This window comes from Heterocephalus glaber, unplaced genomic scaffold, assembly GCF_053883595.1.
Source record: "Heterocephalus glaber isolate CG9 unplaced genomic scaffold, H.glaber_assembly_v1.0 deba00001610, whole genome shotgun sequence".
Classification (NCBI taxonomy): domain Eukaryota; kingdom Metazoa; phylum Chordata; class Mammalia; order Rodentia; family Bathyergidae; genus Heterocephalus; species Heterocephalus glaber.
The window spans coordinates 30,962,900-30,985,967 of record NW_028258381.1 but is presented as its reverse complement, the minus strand read 5'-3'; the positions used below and the strand labels follow the sequence as shown (position 1 = coordinate 30,985,967).

At 39.0% G+C, this 23,068-nt stretch overlaps 1 protein-coding gene across 2 annotated transcripts in view; it reads left to right on the top strand.

Moving 5' to 3' along the window:
* The window catches only part of Gpr141 (G protein-coupled receptor 141), a 61,560-nt gene that overhangs the window by 14,267 nt on the left and 24,225 nt on the right, over positions 1-23,068 (top strand). Inside the window, exon 2 of one of the 2 annotated variants that reach the window (XM_087196407.1) lies at positions 1,193-1,260. The exons of the other annotated variant lie outside the window; for it this stretch is intronic. The gene's annotated coding sequence lies outside the window, so the exon portion shown is untranslated. The remainder of the gene's footprint in view (positions 1-1,192; positions 1,261-23,068) is intronic. 2 annotated transcript variants of the gene reach the window in all.

The window sequence follows — 23,068 nt, the reverse complement described above, 5'->3', positions numbered from 1 at the left end:
GTAAACACTGCAGCTGCTTATGTGTGCAGTGTGGTTTGGAAGAAGCCTGAAACTCATTGGCAGCCTTACTTCTCTTGAATCTCTCTGCCTTGCATGTTGTTAACACAGGAAAAATAATATCTTCACTTCAATTCCACCACTGTGACCAATGTGTTACTTCTTACTCTTGGTAGCATCTAATCCCACACTCTGTGGCTAGGCATTCTAGGGGATACAAAGAAGAGGGGAGATGGTGCTAATCTGATTATAAGTTGAGAATCACTGCTTTGGGGTGGCAAATTTAAGAAATCCAGAGCACCTGAGGACTTGAGCTTATTAGGAAACTTGGAACGTTGAAATGCTTGCAAAAGCGTTTATCCAGATTCAGCCAGGAGGTTAAAGTTGAGATTAAATTGTCCTAGTGGAGAGAAGGTTTTTTAACTCTTCAGATTTCTGTAAGTACCAGGAGGAAATAGGGATATCTACTTTCTTCTCAAAGTTTCTTTCAACTCTCAGAAAGTTTCTTTTTCTGGCAGTGCTAAAAAATTTACAAATCAATGGCAAAAAGAATCCATAGAAGTATGTTACTTACTTTTCTCTCATTGTTGAAACAAAATACCCAACACCCAAAGTTAAAAGGGGAAAGGTTTATTTAGTTCACAAGTTTTAGAAGTTTTAGTCCATAATTGGCTGGCTCCAAGGCAGGTTGGCATGCCAGATAGGCATCGTAGAGGAGAAAAAGATCATGGCAGGCAGAAGGTAGCAAAGCAAGCAAGGGATGACCACACCTCTTTCTATCCATTATATTTTATCCAAGCTACTTAGGACAGGTAGCACTCACACGCTTAATCCTAGTGTCCTTGGTTCTAGCATTGCACCATGAATCAATCCCAGCATCACACACTCTGGATAAATCCACCTCTGAAAAAGCCCCACCTATGACCGACCGCATGAGGCTTTGAGGGGAAATCTAGACGCAAACCAACAAGAAGATTCTAGTCCAGTGAATTAAGGGTACATTTGGCAGAGGCTCAGATGAATGTTGTATTCAAATGGAGAGGTTTAATGATGGGTAGCATGAAAATGTGAATATAGTATTTGTTCTTTGTTCTCCACACCATTGCTTCTCTGCTAGCAAGTGACAGTGTGAATTTTGTAGGATTTTTTTTCTTTTTATAGAAATCTTTATGATTGATCATTGGCTTTTGCAAAGGTGGACATGGATGAAGGAAGAGATGCCCTTTCCAATGTGGATGGCTCCCTCAACCACTCACCCACATGGTATGTTCCTCATTTCTCTTTCACTACCTTTGCCTCTTCCTCCTTCTCTTCCCTTCCAAAGCTTCTGCAACTCTTTCCTCCTCTTCTTCCTGTTAAAAGGTCTGGTGGTAGAGCCAGATAGAGTGGTGGTCAGACCTGTGTGGAGTTTCTCAGTGGCCAGGTAACATCAGACACTATGTCCACCAGAAAAGCATCACCCCAGAGGAAACCAGTTGCACCCCACAACTCTCAGTACCTCTCACGCCTTAAATAAATCAATGTTTACTGCTTTTAGGACCATTCAAAGCGTTAAAAAATATAGTGCTTAGAACCATGATTTGGACATATTTATTATTTTACAATGGGAGTGTTCTTGCCATTCCCATTTATGTATAAGGAAACTGTAGACTTAGAAAAATCAAATGCTTTGCACAATTTCAGATAATAATATCTATTCAGTGATAAGCATCCTACTGTGTTCTGGGTTTTCCTAATTATTAACATTTTTATGCCTCTTGTTTTGGGAGTATAATTTATGAAGATTATTGGCAAACAAGTGGAATGTTCAAATAAGGAAAGTATTGGAAATCACACCATCACTACCACTTTCATCAACAATAAACATTTATCAAGTGTGATCTGTATGCCAAGTCCTACATGCTTTTCATAGATTAACTACATGTATATGAAATACTTAGTATGACTTTATAAAATAGGAAACATTATTATTATTCCAATTTGAAGGTATGGAAAATGTTAAGAATGGAAATGTTAAGTACTCTGCCCACAATGGTCCCCTAATAGATGGTACAGGCAGGATTCCAGAGCCAAACTCTTATAGTCAATGGATTACACTCTGTAGTCAAAACAATTAAGGCTGGAAACCTTAATTTCCTGAATAAGAAAAGATGACAGGGCACCGAGGAAGATAGAGGTTGAGAGCAAAGGGAGAAGATAAAAATGGTCAACTGATGAGGAAATATCAGCTGGACAGGGAGAACATTGACTTTCTACAGTTCCTAAGAATGTGACCATGACAACAGTGGGGCTGATATCTAGAGATAGAACTCTGCAATATGACATAGAACTTTCCAGCAGTATTTTCTGTCTAATCATTCACAGACTGCCTCTCAAAAAACTGAGTGAATTCTTTATACCAGGAAGTTTCCAGATACTAAAGAAATATCCTAAATTGCTGAGAATATTGGATTGTGTATGACCTCTGAGCTAAGATGTGACCTCTAAGATGCTTTGGATGTACAAGTCAGTTCCTTTGAACTATCAGAGTAGCCTAATCAATTTAAGTATATAATTTTATTAGTGCCTGAGCTGAAGCAAAATAGGATCAATTTTTGAACCCAGGGTAGGAACTCTGATTTAGTCATTGAGCTGAGCTCTCAATCTAGGCTTTGGTGCCATCAGGGTTTCTTCCAAACTGTTTCCCGACAAAAGCCTTGGAGAAAAAGCTGGCCCAGAGCAGCCTGCATTCTAATTAAGGAGAGAGCTGTTGTTCCTGCATTTAATTTTGTACTTGAAAGACGTATTTCTGCCTTTTCAGTTGAATGGGAGAATTAGCAAGGCAGTGGCAGTTTCAGTATCAGCAAACACTAAAGCTGATCATGTGAGACATGGAGAAATGAGCAGTGGTAGCGTGTCTGAGAGCAATAACAACACACTGTGTGCAGAAAAGTCCTGGACTCCTCCTGGCAAAGGCAGATGATCTCAGGATACCAATGATGAGAAGCAGAAAGGATCCACAGGGTCCTTTTGCATATCCATTAGCTTTGTTATGCAAGAACTTCCCAGAAGGGTATGGCAGAAATAAGACATCAAAGCTCTGCCTGCTTACAGAATCCATTCCATAAGTCATAATAATGACTCCTATTTTCACACCATTTCATACAGTACAATGCATGTTCTGGTATGCTATCTCAACATTTTACACACAAAGGAAGCTCTGAATTTAAAAGTTTATGAGCATTCTTTAATATATCATCTCACTTATCTTCTACATATTCTGATGGGGAGATATTATTAAAGAATTTTTTAACTAAGCCATTAAAAACTAATTATAGGGCCAGGGATTTACCTCAGTGTTTTCGCCAAATGCTGCGCAAGCAGAAGGATCTAAGTTCAATCCCCAGCACTGAAAAAAACCAAAAACCAAAAAACAAAAAACAAAAAAACTAATTATAGGTATGTATGTGCTAGAACTTACCCGAATGCATCTATGACTTGTTTCATTTCTATTCTCAAAATCCTTATCATCAATTAAGAAGTATGGGACAATTTTGTGTGGTGGAGAAATGTTAGAAGAAAGAAAAGTTTAAAAATATTTGTTTATGATTGTGAAAATAGTATTTTTATAATTGCAGAAAATTTGGCACACATTGAAAAAGTACACAGCAAGAAATGAAAACTATTCATGATTCAACTGCCCAAAGAAATTGTGCTTAAATTTTGGGTATAGTTACTTTTAATAATACTGGACATACAGTGAGATTATGTAGTGGACATCCCAATGCATATACAGTGTTATCTTTCTAATTTGGTATGGGAATTTTCTATATTATTTACTATTCTCAGTAAGCATCATTTTAATGAATTAGTAGATCATATGAGTGTGGCATAATACACAAAACTTGCAGATTGCACCTCTTCTCCAGTATAATGCATATACTCTGTATATGTTGCTGGTACTGCTCTTTGTAACTCCTGGAAGAGAGGTTCCCTTCCAAAAGAGCACAGTTGTTATGAATGAGCTTGCCACACATTGGCAAGTTGAATTCTAGATATGTGGTACCAATTTCAGCTCTAATGTGCAGTGCCAATTCATCTTTGCCAGCATGGAAGATGGTCATAATAGTTTGATCCATTAATTTTATGGATGAAAGAGATCTTATCACTATTTTAATTTTCACTTAGTTGAAAACCATTGATGACACGATGGCTTTGTCTTGTCAACACAACTCCTTGGACATATGGGTAAAGGAAGTACCTGTGGAGGGCAATCTGCACTCAGTCTTTCCTCCTGGGCAAAGATCAGACAAACACAGGGAACTGCCAGTCAGGCTTACTTTGAGGGCTCAGATTAGGCATTGAACACAAGGGTAGGGGGCACAGCAGGGACTAAAGTGTGTCTGTTGTTTGTCAGCTTGCTTCTCTTTCTTTCACTGGGAGTATTTTTTATTGAGTGAACATGGCTAAATGCTTGCTGGGTGCCCACATGCCTGCACTGAGTGTTCCTCCCAGTATTTGTTTCACAGTATGACATCTTGTCTCTGTTTCTGAAGTCTTCTCTGCAGAGGGTAAACCAGGGATGGGTTCCAGGGAGAGAAACTGAGAAGATTTGGTGATCTGAAGAAAGACTCATCCATAAGTATTTCTTTTGGAAGCACTGACCTGGGTCATGCATTGCTCTTCATAATAGAAATATAACTAACCGGCATCATATTTTTTCCTTTTGGATAATGATTTCTGTTCTCATTCTTTTGCTTTCTAGTTACTATTTTTTAAATGTTATTACGGAAAATTTGAAATGTAGAGAGCTATCCCTTACCCAGCTACACTCAGTTACGTACAGTCCACTCCAGGCTGCTCTGAACTCATCGACGCTGGCTCCCTGCCAACCCCTTCAACTACATCATTTTGAAGAAAATCTCAGATGTAATATCATTTTATCTATATGTATTTTCATAGGTATCTCCAAAAGATGATGTAACAAAACTATATTACCATCTTTTTATGGCTTATGTCTACACGTCCCTCCAAAGTGTTATGCAATCATAGGCAGGGTTTTGTCAGAGGTGGCTGAATTTAGAATGTGTGATTGATTTAGGGTGCAATGTTAGGCTCAGAGGAACTAGGGTTAAGAGTGTGAGTGCTACCTGACCTAAGTAATCTGTATAAGATAGAAGAGGGAGAAAGAAGCTGTTAAGTTCCCTTGTTTGCTGTCTTCTGTTGCCATGAACTGTTGCTGCACTGTCATGTGCCACCCTGCCTTGAAGCCAGCCAGTTATGGACTGAAACCTCTAAAAACTGTGAGCTAAATAAACCGTTTCTCCTTTAACTTCAGATGCTGTATATTTTGTCTCAGGAACAGCAAAAAAGTAACTAAGACAATCTTGCCCCAGATAATTCTTTGAAAATAGCAAATAGCCAAATAGGTTCAAATTTTTCTGATGGGCTCATTTTTTTTTCATTTGTTTCTTGGGGTCCACAGTTCACATAAGACCTACACATTAAAGAACTAAGGATATAATCTTTACTCCTCTTTTATCTAGCAGGCAACTCTGGTTCCTGTTGGTGGGAAGTGTATTTAAATAAATGCCCATGGTCTGGATGCCGTGGATAGTTATTGGTATTGTGCAGTCATTACTTCTAGACAGAACTAGGAAGTGAGTAATAGGAAAGTGCTTTCATTCTGCTTACATAATTTTAATTGCTTTTTATTTATTTATGTAATAACATAACCTTTTTTCCCTTGCATGGTTACTCAGTGTGGTTGTTATAATTATTGGTATTCTGGGGGTGAAAATAGGGATAACCCACTATGTGATCTGACTCTCAAAATTTTCGTTTACATTCTGTGACACCCAGGAATTAAACAAAAAAAATCAAGGGAAGAGACACATTATTTGGAGTAAATTCATGGAGTAATAGAGACACAAATAACCACTAAGATCGTTCTACCTGACCTGTTCGCTTTGCAGGCAGATGCACCAAGGTTAGAGAGAAGATTGGCTCACAGTGACCTACATCAGTGGTCCTCAGATGGTAACATGGCCAGGACCTGCCTGGAGGACTTGTTCAAACCTGATTGCTGAGCCCTCCCAAGAGGTTCTGACTCATATTAATGCAGTCAATGCATTGACTGAGTGGCACTGATCTGGTGATGCCTAAGGCACAGCCACATGAAGCTTCTTCTTGGCCACAGTCTTGGTAAAGTAGAGATGAACTCACTTTGAGCTACCTATTGGAACAATCAAGTCATGGAGTCAGGAACAAGTAAATTGTGGGTTGATCTGGTGTGAAGTATGGAGAAGACTGGGTGGCCTCTCCTAATCTACTTGAGGTCTTCAATTTCTTTTTATGATAGATTCATTCCTTTGGGATTACTCCTGTTGAAAATCAAGTCCTTAAGAAAAATTCTACCTCTCTTGGCAAATTGAAGCCATTGGATCTCAATTTCAGCCTGTTTTTAACACCAGGAAGCTTCCTGTGAATCTCTCAGAAGCTGGAAGCAATTTTTGTCTGAAATCCTGTGGCTTCTGTCTCTAACCCTGTCTTGGCCGAGAATAATTACTATGGGATTTGTTTAGACATTTTTGAACAGGAAGTGATCTGGCAAAGGAGGTGTTTCAGAGATGCAAATTTTAACTCCAGATAAAAGACTACACTGATTTACTTGACTCACAGCCTCAAAGTTTGATTAAACCCAGCCACAAGTGCTGAAGGTTTAGAGAACTCCATTCTGTGTGGGAAAAATAGATGACAGATTCCCCAACAGTCAGGGTAGATACCATCGTTTTGTAACAATGCAAGAATTTCAGGATAAGAACCATCTTTAGGAATGTAAAGTTTCTAAATGCTTTGTAGCCCTCCCAGCAGCTCTATCTTCCTCTTCTCTTCTCTGTTATTTGATTAGTAGTAAGGGCAGGTCCAAGGGAGAAAGAATCTGCTCTAGAGAAAAGTTCCAAGGAGAAGAATGGATGGGGACATCACAGGAGATTGAGACACTGGCTGGCCTTTGGGAGGAGTGATTAGGATCCTGCCTATGAGCCTCTTGCAAACAATGACTTATTCACCTTCATATTCCCTAATAAGTGCTTATAGTAAGGACACAAGAAATAAGGTTGGTTAAGGAGCTCAGAGGTATATGGATGGAGAGGAAGTGGGGCAGATCTTACAGAGTATGAAAGAAACAAAGAAAAGGGAGACATGATAATCACTATTGCCTACTTCATATTGCTTTTGATTGATAGCCAAACCACAGAATTTCACTACTCACACCATCTGTCTGTTTCTCTAGGTAATATATCAGTGTATCATGTCATGAATCAAAGGCCTTTTTTTGGTAAAGTAAATCTGATATCTGAAAGACAGCACAGAGTGGTTGCCCTTCTGGCGATAATGTCTGAACAGATGGGGATAATAATTTAAAAAACAAGACACCTCCTAAGAACATTATGTTTAGGTACCTATTACCAGCAAAACCCTAGGTAATAAGTCATCCCAAAATGCAGTAGCATAAAAGAACAATTATTTATCTCCATATACCTGAGCTGTGTTTTGGCTGGAGGTGGCTCTTAGGTCTCACTGGACCCTCCTTTCACATCTGGAGTTTGCTGACCTAGGCTGGGCTCTACTGAATGGTTTAGAAGCCTCTTCTGAGTGTCCTTCTTCTTCTTCTTCTTCCAGGGACCACCAGCTGGCCCAGCATGCTTTTGTCATGGTAATGATGGAGAAGTAAAGGAATGTACACTAAGGCCTAAGCTTGGAGCAGGCACACTGTCACTTCTGCCTTTCTCTGTTGGCCAAACACAAAGCCAAAGGGGCCAGAAACACATTGTGCTTCTGCAGTGGGAGGAGCTGCAAAGTCATACGTGGTGATGGGGTAGGGTTGTGCACACAGGGATGGTAAAGAAATGGTTAAATAATGCCCTTAGCACAAATATATACAGGGTTTATTAATTTAGGTCCACATTGTGACATATAAGACAATTCAGATAGAATGCCATTGGATTCTGATGCTAATTTATAATGTTTTCTTATGGACAAAGTATATAAAAAAAACCCTCAGTCCATGTGATCACGTATTACGTTTGGTCTTGTTCAAATTTCTTTTCTTCTTTTGCTGTCTAGACTCCTCTAATTACTTTTTGTATTTCCTGTGGTTCCAGTGCTACACTTGTCTGCCTTGAGCCTAATTAGTCAATTACAGATTCTCACACTCCTTATCTGCAATGGCTCCCTTGCATTAAATATGCACTGTCTTCAGAGTTGCTGTTAAGGGGGATCCAATTCACTCTGCAAAACACCCATCACTTCTTTTGTACTTATGTAAGTAAAACATTAATCTCTCCTTGGGTATTTTGTGTAATTTCAGCCAGTGTGTATTCAGAATCTCCTAAAAGAAGGTTCTAAACTGGATCCCTCACATCTCTTTGCTGTCTCCTTTAATGTTCACAACAGTTCTGCCTTGATAGCTTCCCAAAAGAATTAAAAACATCGTGCCACTGCCATGTATGTACACTCATGTTTATTGCAGTGTTGATAGTGTAATCCCCTTTATGTAAACTGTACTCAGGGAGAGTAGGTGAATTGTTGAAGGCCAAATTGGTAATAGCAGGAGAATTCAAATATATGTATTCTGGCTGCAAAATCAATGTTTTTTTTTTTTTTTAACTATTTTCCACATGTCTTTTGTTTTCTCACTTCCACCCCTACGTACATTTTGGTTTCTAGATTTTCCTTGAGATATAGTGCAGGGTAGCTTTTATGCTAGATATTCTAGTGGTATGTATTAGTGAGATCCCATCTTATTCCCTGAAACAGCTTATGGATTTTGCAAGGCACATCTTATAATTAACCTCTAGGTAGCTGAGGTGGGTATCTACACAGCTATTAAGTGGCCAAGCTGGGAAACAGGCTCAGTATATTTTTCTACTGCATCATTTAAATTACTGCATTTAATCTCAGTAATCCAAAGTATGATAGTCAATAATTTTGCTAATGGAACCATTCAGTTAACTTAGACACCAAAAAAACACATTTTCCTACAAAGTTCTGGGAAAATTTGGAAATGATAAAAGAGTGGGTGTTCATCATATTTTCATATCCTAAAGATAAATTAGTAAAGGAGAGCAGCTATGCAGTCATATAGTCTACTAGGTTCTGGAGTGTTAAGCGTGTAATAGAAATTTTTAGTAACTTCAGACTTTTGGTAACTGGCTGCTGATTACACAACTTCTTGAAAAAGTTAAGTAAAAGAATAATCTTAAAAACAGTCAAGCTATGAAATTTATCTAACGAACCATGAAGAAAGAAAGTTCTGAAGAACTTTGAAGAATAAAATCTTCCTTTACATTATCTTTATCTTCCACTTTTTATTATAAATGTAATGGTCCAAGAAACAAAGAGTTTATTTTTCTTTGTACTATTTTGATCGACCACTTGTGTAGCAAGAACTATTACACCATGCTTCCTTACTCTGATCTGTAGAAACAGGATGTAAGCTGTTACTTTCTTTGCAATGCCTTCCCATTAATCTGTGTCTCAAGCAGTGGGTGTTACAGAGAACTCAATGAATGGATTAGAGTATGTGTGTGTGTGTGTGTGTGTTTGTAGTTCTGAGTATTGAACCAGAGCCTTAGCACTAAGCTACATTTGCAGACTTTTTAAAAAAAAAATTTATATTTTGAGAAAGGGTCATGCTAAGCTGCTCAGGCTGGGTTCAAACTTGGGATCCTCTAGCCACAGCCTCCCAGAGTACAGGGATTACAAGCATGTGCCAGCACACCTAGATTGGGTTAGTTTTATCCTCATGAAAGATGGAATTCTTCAAGACAGGCTTTTACAAAGTTTTTTTGCTTTTGGTTTATTTCATTAATTTTTTTTTAAGGACAAAGGCCTCCAAATGTGGAGGAAAAGAAATGAAAACTGTTGATATATATGGAAGGGCTAATCACCTATGTTGGATCCTATACTTAATTTATCCCATTATTAGTCCCATATTACAGGTGAGGAAATCATAGTATTTTGACCAATGGAAACAGGATAGAACTCTAACTTTCTTTTTGTTTGTTATGAGATATTGATGGGTTCAAAACTTTTAGGGAACTTTTTTCTTTCATATTGAAGCACAATTCTTAGATATATAAACATGTTAAGCTAAGAAGTATTCGCATCATGAGATGAATATTAATTTGGTATGTTGACTTCTTTTACACAAACTTACACATCCCACTCTTTAAAACAAGAGAATTTGCCTCTTCCAGAATTCCCAGAAACAGTCCTGAAATTCATCCTGATTGGGCCATCTCAAGTCACATGTCCATCGGGAGTCAATTGTGATCAGGAGTGAGTCAGGGTTGGGATGGGGATAAATTGTGTTGTTCAGTTTAGCGCAGTCCAAGTTCAGAACCCACCTGTGGAGTGGAGAAAAGGAGTCAGCTTCTCCAAAATGACATGGATCATGTGGAAATGAACTTTGAGGAAGACAGAGATGGAGTCTGGAGAGACAGGTAAACATAACTTTCCACAGCATCATTCATTTTTCCACAGAACCAAATAGCAGTCTTGCTAAGAATTGTGGAGAAAATTGAAAAGAATAGTCATAGTTCCTGCTCTGGGTGTCTTTATTTTATTATGTGGAGAAAGGAGCTAAATTAATCACAATAATCAAAATTTGAAATGATGTGAAATAATAGTTTTTCAACTTTAGGGTAGGGAGGAGAGTTATTTATGAGGAAAAATAATGGGACATCCTAGGACTAGGTGAAATAACATAGAATGTGTAAAGCTGGTTAGAATTTTTTGGGGCCATGTGTGATTAGTTGCTGAGAAGAAATGGGACACAGGAAATAGAAAAATAAGCTTTTTAAAGGAACAGAATGGACAGGGCAATTAGAAGAATAAGTCATGTCCAGGGCATTAGTAGAAAGTACTGGGTTCCAAAGAGCCAACATTATCGATTTTCAGTGTTTTATTTGCAATCAGTTCTTCTAAAAGACAGTGTCAAAAACTTAGGAGTTTGTTGAGAAAGGTATCACTTCTTGTTGGCTGAAAGTGGTAACTTCTATATTCTTTGGGGAGTTAGCCCTGTTAGCTAAGGAAACTAGGGTACTGCAAAATGTTTGTTTTTTAGTTTGTATGATTCCTCTTAAGAATTTCTATTTCTGAATGAAATTTCAATTAATTTGTGTCTTTTTTTTCCTACCAGAAGACATAAAGTAGTTGAGCTTTCAGCCAAGTTTTCAACTTAAGGTTTTTGTTTCTAAATGTTAAGGGCAGTATTTTCCTGTATACACTGGAAATGGATAAAGTACCTCACATGGGATCAGGGTAGTGGGAGGAATAAGTATGGCCTAGCTCTATATAAGATTTCCAGGAAGATATACGAGAGGTTTCCCATGTAAGAGCTTTAATTTTCCATGATGGATATGATCAAAAGGGAGTAGTGCCGCATCCAAACCATGGGTACGACTCTTGACAGATAGGCTTTGCCCGTTAAGTGTGCCTCCAGCTAAGGTTCAAATTTGTTTGATTTCTTAAAGGTATAGGAGAGATCATGAGGAAATATGGGCCAGAAAAATATGGAGGAGACCCTGTGAGAAGAAGCAGGAAAATCTGGTTTCAAATCTGAGAGAAGGAAAATTATGCTTCCTTCCAGTTTAAAGTGTGTGGGCTATGAACCAAAGAAAGGAATTGAAAATATTACTGAAACTTCCCCTCCTATTGAAACTTCTTGTCTCTCCAAAAGTTAAGTGAGTTGAGGACAACTTTGAAACACGAGAACTAGATCATCAAAATCTACAAGAAGATTGTGTATTTGCTGATTGATACATTTCAGATCGGAACAGAGAAGAGCATGTTGACTATTGTAAAACTTCCAGTATTTGGTGTTTTCCCCGGGGAGCTGATTTTGTTCCACACACCCCCACCCCACACTTACTCTCTCCACTTTTATTCTCTTACCCTTTCTCTGCCTGTCAAATCCTTCCCATCCTTCACTTTAACTTCAAAAGCAACTTCTCCTATGAAACCTTCCAGGCCTCCCCCTCCTCCCAATTTTTTCTTGTTTTCTCACTGTAATACTCATAAGGCACCATGGATTTCACTTCTTTCCTGTTTCCCCACCCACATCTGTCTCCTCCACTAGACTATAAGCTACTGAAAGGCAACTGATCTTGTTTTCCATTGTGTCCTTCATGCAATCTTTACACATCTCTTGGGCAAACACATGCATCTTCATATAGTCCATAAATATGTGTGTAATAAATATACCAGGAAGAAGCACTCTGATCTCATTGCCTGGCAAAGTATTTATTTCTTTGTCCTTGCAGAAATAAATCATTTGTAATGAAAGTTTCCATCATTAAAAAGTTGATAAATAGTAAATGAGATTAAAATCCTTAATTTCATCAATCAGTCAACAAAAACTTTAGTAAATTACTAGGTATGCAGCATCATATTATTGATGGCCTAAATATTCATTGTCACTGTCTTTTTGGAGATTCTAGTCTAGAAAGAAAAATGGTCAATCAATGTGGAAATTAATGAATACATTTACAGTTCAACATTCTATTAGGTACAACAGCTTTAAAGAAAATATAATTTAGAAGGTTGTTTCTGCTGGTGAACTTCATTTTAGACAGAGTAACTCTTATTCTTGGAACTTCCTGGAAAAACTAAGGGCTAGCAAAGGAAACAGTCCTGAGCAGGAATGACAGTGAATTTGTATTAACCCCTCATCCACGTTTGCTTCAGTCCTGGCTTCCCTGAGATCACAAGGGATACAGAGAAGCTCTTCCTGGCTCACTGAACTGCAGCACAGAGACTTTGCCAAGCTTCAGGTGCAGACTTCCAGCAGAGATTTTGAAGCTGCAGTATTTCTGGCAGGGCTCCCTTCTGAGGCTTTCCAGGATAGTCTGCGGAGAGGGAGCATTTTGAAGGCATGAAGAATAAGTTTTGCAGTTTGTCCTTGAGGCTTTTCAGCGAATGATCTTTTCTTTCTCCTGCAATCTGGAAAGGCTATGAAAATAAGCATTTAAAGTAATTGGTTCTTAAAAAATCCACACAGACCTGGGGATTCTGAAACCCCAGAATCAGAGTTGGGGGCCAGGAAGAACTATCCCTGGTTACTTCATGGCCAACGCGGATCACAGAGTAGTTCTGCTGTTGAATCTAAGGTGGAAGTTGGTGTTAGATAAAAGATAGAGTAAGATAGGACTGCAAAATCTAGGTTTTAATCAAGTCACAGACTCTCAGGATTGGCCATTTTTTTCCTCCAGCCTTTAGATTTCAGCACAAAAATCTGCAAAGAAGATTTCCAGCCCATCTTTGGGTTGCTTCTGTTCTGCTTCTAGCTTTATTCAGCCTTGATGATTCATGACGTTGAGCATGGTTCTCATCCTGTGTTTAAGAATGGGCAAAAGGGTCCTTGCCTTTTTCCACTGAAAGCCTAATGACCCTAGCAACATAGCTCCTTTCTTTGAAAGCACTGATTCCACCTCTGCTGCAATATCTGTGAGTCATGAGTCACTGTGGTAAGAAGGGACCAAATTTTCTAATCTTAGAGTTCACCTTGACCATGTTTAGAACATGTATCTCAGAGGCAGCTGAACAGAAAATCAGAAAAGGGGCTAAGAATTCAGTGGAAACTGAGGAAATTAGTGACAGAATCATCTCCCTCTCCCAAAAATTTTATAGGAAATTACTTCAACCACTGTGGTATGGGGCAGGGAATAAGCATTTGGAGGGAAGAGGTGAGGAAATAACAGTGTAAGGCCAAGCCTGAATTTTCAGAGGCATTCTATTAGAAATATCAATAAAGAAGGACAAAGAAAAACAGGTCCAGCAGGAATTACAGAGGATCAGGGATCCAGAGAGCATCAGAGTCCAGCTGGCAACTGGTCTTTGGAGGGCTGGTCTTTGGTCAGAGAGGAAGATCTAAATTACTGCTGGGGCCAGGAAGGAAGAGAACAAAGCATGGGGTGAGGACAGCTGGGTAGGTTTCAGAAGGCTTGACACACAGAAGGGGCTGGAGGTGAACCAGGTGCTGGGCAGAAGGCAGGTACAGGAAAGGCATGGCATGACTCCTGCTTGGCATTTCCAGAACAAGGCCTCATCTGGCCATTCATCTGGGGATGGCTGGGCACAGGGTGGCAGATATTGCAGATACCAGCTTCTGATGCCCCTCAAAAGCTAGACATGGTCCTCCTCAGAGCTGGCCATCTAGGGCTTAGCAGGTCAATAGGTGTTTAGGTGTCTGTGCCACTTCTTGCTTTATCCAGCATTGACGGTTGGTAATTCTTCCAGCCACTCTGATGTGGAACATGGATCTTGTACTACTATAATAATCTCTTGGTGTGATTTTCATTCTCAAACAGGAGCAAGTAAGAACTTGAGTTAAAAGTAAAAATAAATTAAGAAAGGGCTCTGAACTCTCTCCAGAACAAATTAGGTTTTAGTAATTAAGTTTTAAATGTAGTTTTGTTTTCATCTTACATTGCAATCTGATGAACTGCTTTTCAAACATTTATTGGCTTTAGACAATATTGAGTAGGCCCATTTTAATTACTTCTTCAAGTTTCCTACTAGTATTCAAATTAATTCCCTTTAAATAGCCTGATAACTGGCCATAGAGACATCAAGAGTGCACTGCAAAACCAGAGACCAATTATCTAAGGAAAATCCTCAGCTCAGAAAGAGGCAGGGATGAATCAGGGAAAGAATATTTATCTTTTTGCCTCCCCAGAAGGGATTTCTGCAGTGCAATGGCCCTGTGATTCAGTGCAGAACAACTGGGCTTTGGAATTAAACATACTGAAGGCCTCATATCAGTGCTGGCAGTTGGTAGCTGAGAAAATCGAGAAGAGGTGCTTAACTTCCCTGAGCCTCAATTTCTTCATCTAATATTTGGGATAAAAACACTCACATCCTAGACCCTTTGAGGGGATTATAAGTAAATAAGTGTAATTTTCATCATAGTTTCAGGAAGAGAAGAACTGCTCAAGACTTGCAATCCTAGTGACTAATCAAGTATGCTACAACAGACTCACCCATTATTGATCAGAAATCACAAGCTAGAGGTGTGCCTGCTCAAAGCAGGAATAAGAGTGAAGACTCAGAAGCCTGGCCTGGCTGCATCTATGTCAAGTTCACTTTGGAAGTCTGTTGCTTTTCAACCATGGATGTGGGTTAATTTTCCAAATGAAATGCCATCTTTCCCTTGAGAAAGGGGATCAACATTTTCTAAAATTATTTTCCATTCCTGAGTCGCCCCAGATTTTCTGCTGGCATGAAATCCGGATTTCCTGGAGATCATATTAGTCTCTAAGATAGAACTCAGTGATTTCTCCAGGGCTCTGTTTGGATGTAAAGGGGACTCATTGTGTGAGCAGAAGATGCCTGCAGAACTTCTGGGGGAGTTTTCTTCCACTGTGGGCTTGGCTCACTGAGGGCTTAGAGTTGAGGGTAAGTCTTCAGGAGTAATGAGTTACTTGAGGATAGTATTTTCCCCCTGCTATCCCTTTTCTTACTAGTTTCAGAATTTTGCCTACAAGAACTGCAAGTAAATATTGCTGGCTGATTGCAGTCATCTGGATAAAACATTTTAAAAATACATAATAGGAATAGCTTAAATTAGAGGGCAGGAATGAACTTTCAAGCAGTGTTTTGTATCTTTGAATGTAAATCAATTTGGCATCTAAATCTATATCCGTAAATATTACCACATTGTACGACCACTCTTCTTCGATATCACTTTCTGGAAATCATCCAAAATATGTAAAATGCTTACTTCACAAAAGCATTTGTCAAAGTTATTTGTAATAAGAGTAAGTCAGAAATGCACCATCACTGAAATGTTGGTTAAATGATTTCAGACACAGCTACTTGACATGACATTATGCTGTCATTTAAAAATGAAGACACGCAGACTGCAGTTCTTTGATATATTGCCAGTGAAAAATATGCCTTGAAAATTGAGGCACACTGTGATTATTATTATCATTATTATCTAGCTCACACAAGTGCATAGAAAGATGCTATTAGGAAATATACTAAAATATTAAAGAGTAGAAAGATTCTGCTCATCTAATTTTCCCTTAATTTCTTTTGTTTAGCTGCCTCTTTTTCTAATAAGATTTTTTTTTAATTGAAAAACGGAAATAAAATCCTGGTAGTTACTAGAAAGAAATAAAGCAGGCAAGCAAATGGTTAGCTAAGCACACAAAATAGTCCAGTGGAGAAGAAGGAAAGAAACCCCACCGTGATGCTGTGTGGATGGAACCCACTGTGGGTGAATCCCATGAAATGATCACATGAAAAGCAGCCTACTTTAGTGCTTTCCTGTTCTTGCCTTGTTATGCTTTTGTGCTTCACAGGTCCTAAGGAGACCTGGAAGTAAGGAAGCAACCAGTATTGCTAAATGTAGTGGTCCCTCCTATTCTTGGGGATACATTCCAAGACCCCTCCTGGGTGGCTGAAACTTGTGGTATTAAAGTTCCAAACCCTGTAACTTAATGTCCTGCCCATCCTAACAAGCTCTTGGTGCTCACTAAGATGTGGTGATAACTTCTGCAGATGCAATAACAAAACTAGCATAAGTTTTTTTTTCTTCTTTACAGCTTCAGGGACAGAAGTTGATTTTATTTAAATCTTAGCTCATAGCAACCTCAACTTTGGCATAAGATTTTCTTTCTATTCTTATTAAGTCACCTTTTCACTTAAAGGAAGCACTGTACAGTTTCTCTTTGGCATATCTAAATTGCAAGCATTCCTGTGCTTGCATTTTCGAGCCTTTAATAAGCAAAATAAAGGTGACTTGAACATAAACACCGTTATACAGTGACAATTGATTTGCAACCAAGATGGCTGCTTAGTAACTAAGGGGTGGGTATTGTATACGGCACGGACACAGATAGACAAAAGGATGATTCATATCCCAGGAAGGACCCAGAGGGATGGCATGAGATTTCATCAGACTGTTCAGAATGGCATGGATCTTAAAATTTATGAATGGAGGTGTTTCTACTCAAAAGTTGTCCATTAACTGGAACCATAGGAAGCGAAGCCACAGAGCAGGGGTCACTACATACCAAGGGTTGTCTGCCTGAACCCTCCTCCTGTAGATACTCATACAAATATGCTTATCTGTCATACTGCATCTCTGTATTTTGGAGTTAGGGGATGAAATAGGTGGGGTAGTTGACAGGCACTCATGGAAGCACATGGTACTCAGGATTTCCAGGAGCCCCCCAGACCCCAGAGTTTCCCAAGAACAAAGCAAAATCCTGGGACAAAAATTTCTTAGAAGCAAGACTTCTGGTAGGGTGAAGATCAGAATTCACAGCACACTCTAGAATCTCTCCACCCAGAGACTGGTGCAGAACTCTGGCTGGGGATGGGAAGAACTCATTACAAACAGTTCCTTCCTGTGGAAAAGCAGGTGGTAAGACAGGTGCCTGATGTGCCTCACAGGGCGATGCAGCTCTTGGTCAGCATAAAACCTCAGCGTTTCGTCTCATGAAGGTTAGACTTCAGTTTCCATTTCCTCCTGGGTAACCAGAGCATATACTACCACCAGTTCCAAAGTCAGCAGCCTGCTTCACTCCCCAAGTGAGAGGATAAACGGCTGCCCCAACCAGCATAATGTTCTTTGGATGCCATAGATGTTTTGATCAGTAACACTACAGGGTTAACTTTACTTCCAGCTGTCTAAGTAAGTGTTTTTTAAACCATGGTAACTGAAGATCCAGGAGATTCCTTTCAAACTTCTGCAACAGTATACCCAGAGGAAGATAAGGACACTGGTGAGACAGCATCCATATGAAAAAAGGTGGATTTAATATGCTACATAGGCACATAATTCTTTGATGCAGATTTTTTTGTACTTAAATTTTTGTTGATGTTGATGCTCTGGATATTTTTAGATGATTTTTTTGGGGGGATGTTGTTTTTAGCTACCCTGAGATGATTGGTAATGTGAAAGCTGTCATCTTGGAGTCTTTTCTCAATACATTTTGGGTAAAATGCTGTTGGAGTTTTGCAAAGTGAGTGATGACAGTAACTGCTCCTATTCACTTTCAAGGAACACACAAAAGGTAATTGCTTGTGAGGATGTCTCAAAGGCAGAATGCCATTTGTCTCCAAAAAGCCTCTCTCAGGAAATCTCTTCTGCCTTGTAGCCGTTCTGGCTCCTCCTGGTGTCCCGGAGCTGGGTGCATGGGGGTGGTCTTAAGCAGAGCTCTGCCAGTAAGTACCTCCTTCCCTCTGTCTAGTTCCCCAGAGGGAGTTGGCCTATCCCAATGCTGCCTCCTAGGAATGGCTCTGTTTTCAGAGGCAAAGGTGGAACTGCTGGGGCTCAAATCCAGGACCTTGCTCATGCCAAGCTTGCTCTCTACTGCTGAGACACACCCCAGCCGCTGCCTTAATTCACTGTCAATGTTTCTTCCTCTCCTTCCTCATCATCTGGTGTTAGCGTCAGATGCAATCTCCCCCCACCCTCCCTCTCATTGGGTATTGAACCCAGGGCCTTTGAAACTGAGCTGCATCCACAGATCTTTTAATTTTTTTTATTGTGAGACACGGTCTCACTAAGTCACTTCATTGCCCAAGCTAGGCTTGAGCTTACAATCCTCCTGACTCATCCTCCTAGAGTGCTGGAATTACAGGGATTACAAGTGAGTGCCACCACATACCATGAGCTCTCTCTCTCTCTCTTTCTCTCCTTTTGTTCATGTAATGTTTTCAGCTTTTAGTTTTCATTAGTACATGTTTGCAGTGCATAATGACTATGTTCCTTTAGGGAGTTGGTGCCTGGACAGAACACATCTTTTTTCATCTCCTTTCTCTTGCCTTTCTTTCTCTTCCCTCCTTCTCTTGACCCCTTCCCATTTGAACAAGATCTATCTCCCTTCTTCCTATCATTTATCTTTTATTTTGCTCTTTATTTATACTTTGGGATTTTCATGTAACAGAGACCATGTGATATTTAAGCTTGTGTTTCAGATTTATTTCACTTTAAGGTCTCAAGGTGCATCCACTTTCCTACAATGACTCAAGTTTATCTTTCTTTATGGCACAGTATTATGTGTAAATAGAATATTTTCTATATCCATTCATCTGTTGAAGGACCTATAGCCTGGTTCCAAATTTAGCTATTATAAATTGTGCTGCTCTAAATATGAATATTCATGGGTCACTGTAATGAGATGTCTCTAACTTTTTGGGGGAAGATACCTAGAAGGGGAATAGCTGGGTCAAATGGAATTTATAGTTTTAGTTTTTCAAGGAATCTGCATACTGATTTTTATAGTGGTTGTATTAGGCTTCCTTTTTTCCCACATCTTTGCCTGTATTTGTTGCTACTTGGTTTCTTGATGCCAGCCATTCTTTCTGGGGTAAGATGGATTCTCAGTGTTATTTTAATTTTCATTTCTCTAATAGATAATTACATTGGATATTTTTCATTTGTTTATTTTCCATCTGTACTTCTTCTGAGAAGTATCTAATCATTACTTGTCCATTTTTTGATTGGGTCTTTTATTTTGGGGGGTCTAACTTTTTTGAGTTCTTTATATATTCTAGATATTAGTCCCCTGTCCAAGGAATAACTGACAAAAATGTTTTTTTCCATTCTGAAGGTAGTCCCTTCACACTGTTGGTTGTTTTCTTTGCTGTGCAGAAGCTTTTTAATTTGATATCATCCCATTTGTTGATTTTTGGTATTATTGGTGCTCTGTTTAGAAAGTCCTTACCTATGCCTATGTCTTCAACAGTTTTACTTGTTTTATCTTCCAGCAGATTCAATATTTCTGTTTTAATATTTAATGGATTTTTGATCCATTTTGATTTTAGTTCAGTATGTGGTGAGATATGTGGATCTGGATTTAATCTTCTGCATGTGGATGGCCGGTTTCCCCAGGAATATTTATTAAAGAGGCTATCTTTCCTCCAGTGTATTTTTGTTTCCCCTTTGTCAAAGATCAAATAGCTGAATGTGCCTGGAATCATTTCCATTGATCCGCATGTCTGTTTTGGTGCTACTCCCATGTCATTTTTTTTTTTTTATCACTGTAGCTTTGTAATATAATTTGAAATCCAGAATTGTGATCTCTCTCACTTTGCTTTTGTTACCTAGGATGGCTTTTGCTACTCTGGATCTTTTCTAGTTCTATGAATTTTATGATTGTTTTCTGTAGTTCTGTGAAGAATGTTGTTTTTATTTTGATTGGGATTGGGTTAATTCTGTATATCAGTTTTGGAAGTATAGCCATTTTGACCATATTGGTTCTGTCTTTGCCGGAAAAGGGATAGCTTTCCATTTTCAGTTGTCTTTTGAGCCCCTTTTTCAGTGTACAGTAATTTTTGTTGTAGAGATCTTTCACTTCCTTGGTTAGGTTAATTCCTAACTATTTCATTTTTCTTGATGATTATGAATGGTATTTTTTCTCAATTTCTTTCTCTGTGAGTTCGTTATAAGTGTACAGAATGCTATTGATTTTTGTATTGATATTGCATCCTGCTACATTGCTGAATTTGGTTATTAGTTCTAGGAATCTTTTGGTGAAATTTTTAGTTGTCTATGTAGAGGATCATGTCATCTACAAATAATGATAATATGACTTCTTCCTTTCATATATATATCCATTTTATTTTTTTCTCTTGCCTGATTGGTCTGGTTAATGTTTTGAGTACTGTGTTGAACAAGAGTGGGGAGATGCCCTACTGAGGTTGCGAGTTGCGCGGAACTCACCGTTTCAGCTCGCTGCAGACAGGCAGCCACCTGGTTCCACACTACAAAGATTCAGAGGACAACAGACCACTGTTCTGAGTCCTGCTGCTCCTGGCCCAGAGGTAGGAGCTTCTGAGCCACCATCTCACTGCTCCTGCTCCAGAGGAAGGGGCTTCCTGGTGCCCATCCCTCCTGCTGCTCCCAGCCCTGAGGAAAGGGCTTTTGGGCCACCATCCCTACTGCTGCTCCTGGCCCCTGTCCCACCTCTCCCAGCTCAGAGGAGGTAATCCCTGCAGGCGCCAAGAGCCCCCCCCCCCAGTCAAAATGAGAAAACACATAAATAAGTCTCAAAACTAGACTTCCAGATCACCTACAGCAACACCAAAGGAAAATGAGATGAAACACTCTGAAACTCAACCACCTGGACCCACTGAACTGGCAACAAAAGGGGATCTGGAAAAAATGAAATCAGAAATAATTTCTCAGATAACAGGAGAAATTGTGCTCCTAGTGCAAGACATGATTAATAAATCTAGAGAGGAGCTGAGGAACATGATGGAATTCCAACATAGGAAGCAAATGGAATTCATAAAACACATGCAAATAGATTTCCAAGAGATGAAAAACTCCATTGAAAGTCTACACAACAGAATGAGCTAATGTGAGGACAGAATTTCAGATATAGACGATAAGATTGGAATTAATGACCAGGAAAAGAAAAATTGCTTCAAAATTATAAGGGAACATGAGAAATCAACCCAGCAGCTGCTAGATGATGCAAGCAAGAATAACATAAGACTGATTGGAGTCAAGGAAGAAACAGGAGAGAGTGCAGATGACATAAAAAAAACTCTTCACAGAAATAATGGCAGAAAACTTCCCGAGCAGGGGAAAAGAGCTTGACATACAGATAAGTGAGGCATATAGGACTCCAAATAGCCTTGATCAAAAAAAAATCTACACATAGGCATATAATTGCTAAGATTCCAGAAACAACAGAAGAACAAAGTTCTCCAAGCAGTCAGAGAAAAGAAACAAATCACATACAAAGGAAAGCCCATCAGAATCACAGCAGACTTCTCAACACAAACCATCAAGGCAAGAAGACCCCGGAGTGACATATTCCAAGCCCTAAAAGAAAAGAGCCTCCAGCCCAGATTGATGTACCCTGCAAAACTATCTTTCAAAATGGATGGAGAAATAAGATACTTTCATGACAAAGAGCACCTTAGGAACTTCGTGAATAACAAACCAGTACTCCAAACACTTTTACACAATATCCTAGGGACAGACATTGAGCATCACAACCCCAGGAATCTAAGCAGAATAAACCCATCTAGCATGACAAGAAATTAAATGTAAAGGGGGAGAACCCAACAAAAAGAAAAAGTCATGACAATGACAAGTCAATACGTTTCCGTTATAACCATCAACGTTAATGGTCTCAATTCACCAATCAAAAGAAATAGACTGGCAGAATGGGTCAAGAAGCAAAATCTAACAATATGCTGCATACAAGAAACACACTTAATTCAAAAGGAAACTCATAGATTGAAAGTTAAAGGGTGGAAAACAATACTCCATGTGACAGGAACCAAAAAAAAAAAAGCAGGAGTACCTATCCTCTTTGCAGATCAAGTAGATTTTAAACCAACACTGATTAAGAGAGACGAAGAAGGACACTACATTCTTGTAAAGGGAACAAGCCAAGAGGAAGAGATGACAATCATAAATATCTATGCACCAAACACTAGTGCACCCAACTATATAAAACAAATACTAATGGACATGAAAAGTCCTATATGCACTAATACAATTGTAGTGGAGGACCTCAACACCCCACTGTCACAAATAGATAGATCAACTAGACAAAAAATAAGTAATGAAATACTAGAACTCAATCGAACTGTTGAACAAATGAACTTAACAGATGTTTACAGGGTCTTCCACCCCACAAAATCAAAATACACATTCTTCTCAGCTGCACATGGGTCATTCTCCAAAATAGACCACATACTCACACATAGAACATGTTTAAGTAAGTACACAGGAATTGAAGTTATCCCCTGTATATTATCAGACCATAGTGAGATGAAATTGGAGATCCACAGCAAAAGAAATTGGAAAAATTTCATAAATACGTGGAAATTGAACAACACACTTCTGAATAAGCGGTGGGTCACAGAGGAAATTAAAAAAGAAATCAGACAGTTCCTTCAATTAAATGACAATGACAGTACAACATATTGGAATCTATGGGACACAATGAAAGCAGTCTTATGAGGGAAATTCATAGCGGTGAATATGCACATTAGGAAAACAGAATGAGCCCAATTAAACAACCTGATGCTGAACCTCAGGCTTCTA